Consider the following 6,000-nt stretch of genomic DNA (forward strand, 5'->3'; position numbering starts at 1 on the left):
AGGCATATCCATTATTGCTTTAACATTGGCAGGGTCGACTTCGATGCCTCTGTGAGAAACAATGTACCCTAGTAATTTGCCGGTTGTGACACCAAAGACACACTTCTTTGGATTGAGTCTAAGCTTGTAGGTCTCCATTCGGTCAAAGATTGGGCCCAAGATGGCTAGATGACTATCTCTTGTGACAGATTTGCATAATAAATCATCAACATAGTCCTCCATCAAAGTATGCATGAAATCATGGAAAATTATCGTCATAGCTCTTTGATATGTTGCGCTAGCATTTTTAAGACCAAAGGGCATCACATTCCAGCAGTAAGTACCCCAAGCACATGTGAATGCAGTCTTATGTTGATCTTCAAGAGCAATGCGAATTTGGTTATAGTCAAAGAAACCATCCATCAATGAGAGCATCTCATATCCTGCAGTCATGTCAACTATGATGTCTATATTTGGCAGTGGAAAATCATCTTTAGGGAATGCTTTATTGAGATCCCTAAAATCTGTACAGATTCTGATGCCCCCAGTTACTTTGCTAACTGGTACCAAATTTGAAATCTAGTCTGCATAATCAATGGGTCTGATAAAGCCCACGTCTAGTAATTTTTTTAGTTCTACCTTGACCAAGAGAGCCACCTGGGGTTGCATCTTTCTAAGTTTCTGTTTGAGAGGCTTGGCATCTGCTTTTAATGGCAAGTGATGAAGGACTAATTCTAGATCAAGGCCGGGCATATCTGCATAGGACCACGCAAAACTAATCTTTTTCTCAAGAAAGAAATTGACAAAATCTATATTTTCCTATTTTGATAGAGAAGCAGCGAAATGAATGACCTTAGGGTTGTCAAGTGTACCCAAATTTATTTCTTGGGTCATTTCCACAAGCAATGTTGATTTATCCTGACTTGATAGGGGTATGTCCACTCTTCCACCTTTGGGCGCCTCAGAGAGGTTTTCACCCGCAGGTACGTCTTTTATTTTTACTTTTGTATGATCAGAGAGTGCCTTACGGTTTTCACTCAAAGACCTATCTTTTTTATTTTGTACTTTTTCTTTTCTTTTTTCATTTTGATGACTGGAAGATGGAGTTGACTCCCCAAAATATGTTGTGGAATCCAGATCAATAGCAAATCCTGCCTTATGATCACCTTGTGGTATGCCTTCCCGTAGTCCAAGGAATTCTGCAATTGCTTCGTCATTTTGAAAACAATCCAATGTGAGTGGTTCTTGTTGGTCATGTTGGATAAGCTGTGGATAGACAAGGGGCATGTCATCATCAGTTTTAAGGAGGGTGAGGGCTGAGATGGTAAAGATGTAAACATTCGTGGTATCACTGTCCGAACTGCTCGCATCTAATTCAGAGCTTAGATCCCAGAATGACTCTATCCAAGCATTAGGACATGTTTTAGGAGGAGGAGTTATTTCATGTTTGTCTTCCATGGGCAAATCATTAGGGTCAAGGAAAACATTGTCAAGGGCATAGGAGCTAGAAGAGAAAGAACTCCACTCCCATTCATTGGAATCAGTTTCAAGTCGGGTATCCTCAGGTGTTGTTTTATCATCAGAGTCACGCCCCTTTCTACACGTGGTCATTTTGGTAGATGAGGGTCCAATTCGCAATGGTACAAAACCTAACCCTAAAGTTGGAGGTCACATCTTGGGTATAATAGGTTCTAGCCTTCCTTTCTTGTCAGGGCCTAAGCCACTGCAGCCGTCATATCCTTTCTTCTGCAGCATAGTAAATCCTTTGTCATACCGCTCCACTGGAAACCTGACAGGTGGTGTCTTAGTAGGATCCTTATAAAGCCAATCTATGACATCATCATCCAAAGTTTCTTTGTCAAGTTCACCCCATCTTGTAAATGTAGTGGGGGGCTGATATTGAATAACTACCTCAGGTTCCTTTTGCAACAAATGTGGTTTGCCATATGATTTTGGAGATATTAGTAAATTCCCGATGAGGAATGTTTGAGCCATTGAATACCCTCCACATCCTTGGTCTTGTATCTTCAATTTTCCTTTGACAGCATCTAACAATTCATTAGGATCCACATAACTATGTGAGTGCGCCTCTCTGTTGACTGGGACTTGTTGTTGCGGGGAATCCTTTAGAGTAGCACAAAATTGAAATGGATTAGGATCTCCTGGAATTTTTATCTTAGTTCCATTGTAAGGATATTTTAAACATTGATGATAAGTGGATGGAACTCCTTTCATTGTGTGGATCCACGGAGGGCCAAGAATCATATTGTAAGGGAGATCGAGGTCTAGGACCTACAGGAAAGTGTTTTCTGTCACTGGACCAACTCTGATAGACAATGTAATTATCCCTTTAGATGGGTTCTCAGCATCATCATATGCTTTGATTGTTATTATTTTGGAAGAATCAATGTCATTTTCTGTATAACCAAGGCCAATGACCACTCTCAGGGTACAAATATTAAGACCCGCTCCACCATCTATCAAGACTCGTCGGATTTTGCAATAATGGACAAAGACTTCAAGATGTAAAGGATCATTATGAGGGAGCTTATCGGGTGAAATATCATTATCAGAAAATGCAACGTGTTGGGAAACAACTAGATGTCCAATTTGGGCTTGAAACTGGTCAACATCAATGTCTGTCGGGACAGTGGACTCAATTAAAGCTTTATCTAGGACTGCGCGATGCATGGGGGACATTTTCAACAACTCAAGGATTGATATTTGTGCAGGTGTCTTTCCCAGATGATCTAGGAGATTATACTGACTCACAGGAGTTGATTTTGGAGGAGTTGCAGGAGCTCCTTTCAGGACTATTTTAGATCGACGAGTAGTGACCGCACAAGAAGGATCTTGTCCCTTTATTCTTAGGGTGGAAACATACTCATTTGACGCTCGAAAACAATTGATGACATTGTTATAACCAATATTTGCATAATTTATTGTTTGGGTAGAGTTCGAAGAAGATGCTTTACCCTTGTCATGATCAAGCAAAGGAGTTTTGAAAATTGTATGATCAGTGTTAGAGGTCACGTTGGGTGGGTCTATCTCAATTACTCCTTGATCTAACAAATCTTGAATCATATGTTTCAATTGAAAACATGATGCAGTTTTATGTCCTTTTGACCGATGGCTTTACCAATGGTTCTGCCTTGATATCTGATAACTTGATAAATTTTGCTTGTATTAATTGTTTCATTATTGACTCAATAGGCTCTCCTAATGGTGTAAACTGTCAAGGAGGTCCATCCCTTGATCAGAAAGGTTTTCGTTGCTGGTTTTTCTGCTGACCTTGTTGTTGATTGTATTGTTGAGTGTATTGTTGAGTATGTTGTTGGTATTGCGGCTGTTGAGTAACATTGCTCACTGGTGTTTGATTTTGTTCCATAGTTGACATATTAGGAGCACTCAATTTCTTGATTGTGAATGGGGGTTGATTTGGATTCACCGCTCTTGCGTCAACAACTCCATCATTAGTGACATTCTTGTTTTTGTACCAAAATCTATTTCTCTCCCCTAAATTGTTTATGTTGTCACTGTCTTTGTTGAGCTTAATGATTCCCTTAGCTACAAGAGCAGTTTCAATGTTCATCCCTTTCTTAATGAGTTTCTCAATGGTACTGGGACTTTTCAATTTGAGTTTATACATCATTTATGGGACCAGATTTTGAATAAATAAGTTCACTTGTTGTTCTTCAGGTATATCTAGGGAAGAACAACTATACAAGCTTCGCCATCATTGCAAGAACGTCACTAATGGTTCGCCTTGCTTTTGCTTGGTGTTGCATAAATCTGACATGGTCACGTCATTGTCGATGTTGAATGCAAAGTGAGATATAAACTTTTGAGCCAATTCAGACCAAGTCTTTATATTCCCTGGCAAATGCGAATACTAATCCATGGCTTGTCCCGTGAGACTTCGTGCAAACAAGCGCATTAAATATGTTTCCTCATAACTCACTTCAGTACATGCTGCGAAAAATGCTCGAATGTGGTCTTTTGGATTGCCAGTCCCTTTATATTTCTCAAAATTAGGTGCCTCAAAATGCTTAGGGAAGGGAGGCATGTACAAGCTCTTGTCAAATGGATTAGGACATAAATCTTGATCTGTGTTGCAACTTCTCAAGTTGTTGTGCAATTGTGTCAGATTTTGGAGGTCCATCATTAATCCTGGTGGGTACTCTTTGTCGATACATCGTGTTTCCGATCGGTTGTTGATGCTCTGAAATTGTCGTCTTTGGTGTCTCCGGCATATAATGTTCTTGGTACACCTCTTGTTGTTGTGGTTGTACCATGCCTTGATATTGACCTTGTTGTTGTGCTTCTTGTGGTGGAATCATCGTTTGTAGCCTAGGTTGATATTGCAATTGAGGGTGTTGTTGATATTGCATAGGCGTCAATTGCGGTTGTGAAGTATGATAGCTTGTTTGTCTTGGCACATATTGAGGCACATGTTGTTGTTGATGCTGACGAATCAGAATTTGTTGACTTTGTGCCAATTGTTGTTGTCGCAGTGTAAATCCCATCATTTGCAAAAAAAATTGTTTGGGAGGTTTTTGTTGTTTCTCCTTTAGATGGGGTATGGCACTTGCATTAACTTGTTGTGTCGTTTGTCCAATCCATTGTGGTGGTTACAAGTTTGCATTAACTTGTAACGGTGCAGAGGGCGCTGCAACTTGTTGTCGAATGCGATATTGTTGTTGTTGTGTATTGTTTGTTTGCACATTCGATTGTACCTTTTGTGTGTTACTCAATTGTTGCAACATTTGTTGTTGATGCAAATCGTTATCTGTAGCTCTTTGTTGTTGACTTTGTGCCAATTGTTGTTGTCGCAGTGTAAATCCCATCATTTGCAAAAAAAATTGTTTGGGAGGTTTTTGTTGTTTCTCCTTTAGATGGGGTATGGCACTTGCATTAACTTGTTGTGTCATTTGTCCAATCCATTGTGGTGGTTACAAGTTTGCATTAACTTGTAACGGTGCAGAGGGCGCTGCAACTTGTTGTCGAATGCGATATTGTTGTTGTTGTGTATTGTTTGTTTGCACATTCGATTGTACCTTTTGTGTGTTACTCAATTGTTGCAACATTTGTTGTTGATGCAAATCGTTATCTGTAGCTCTTTGTGTCGCCATTATCGAAGGATCTGTCACAATAGTTTGCATAGCCGGTAGCTTAATGGGACATAGGAACTTCGCTACATTGTGGAATTGTTTTGGACATTGGTGAGATCAGGCATTCCAGTCGTGAAGTTTTCTTGCATCTTAGATTTTGATCCAATTTTATGCATGCGAGGAACCTCTTCTTGTTGAGGGACAGCTGTCAATATTTGTGTGGTCCTCATTGGATCTTGTGTTATAGGTGTTGTATTAAATAATGGATTATTTATTGTTTCAAACGGTGACTTTTGAGGAATAGTCACTATCAATGCCTTTGAAGCACGTTTACCCATCAAGGTAGGTTGAGTTTCTTGTTGCACATTTTCTTCATTTGGATGCGGAGAGAAACTTAACAGCTCACCACCCTGTTGTTTTTGCACATTGATTTGCTCACTTGAGGAGGTCACATTACTCATCATGTCAAGATATTTTTGTGGGAACATCTTAAAGACCTTGTTCAAGAATTTATCCATCTTTTTTGTCATCTTAGGATCTTTAAGGAACATATCAACATCATCGGAAGCATCAAAATCTGATGAAGAATCTGGTAAAACATTTGGATTTGTCTCCTGTTGAATGCCTTGATCTGAACCAAATCCTTGTGAAAGAGTTTGTTCCACATATAATGTTTGAATTTGAATGTCATGTTGTAGGTTTGGTTGATTCCAATCGAAAGGTGCATTTCCTCTTGGTGTTGGTGGAACACTCCCATGTCTTGGTTTCATGGGTACAAATACTGGTTCATATAATGGAGGTGGTCCAAGTTGAACCATTCCATATGGTGGTAATGATGTGTTTGACAAACCTTCAATTTGTATTGTTTGACTAGTTTGAAACTTTGAATTTGATATGTTGTCAATGGGTT

The sequence above is a fragment of the Cryptomeria japonica genome, chromosome 3 (assembly GCF_030272615.1).
Source record: "Cryptomeria japonica chromosome 3, Sugi_1.0, whole genome shotgun sequence".
NCBI lineage: Eukaryota > Viridiplantae > Streptophyta > Pinopsida > Cupressales > Cupressaceae > Cryptomeria > Cryptomeria japonica.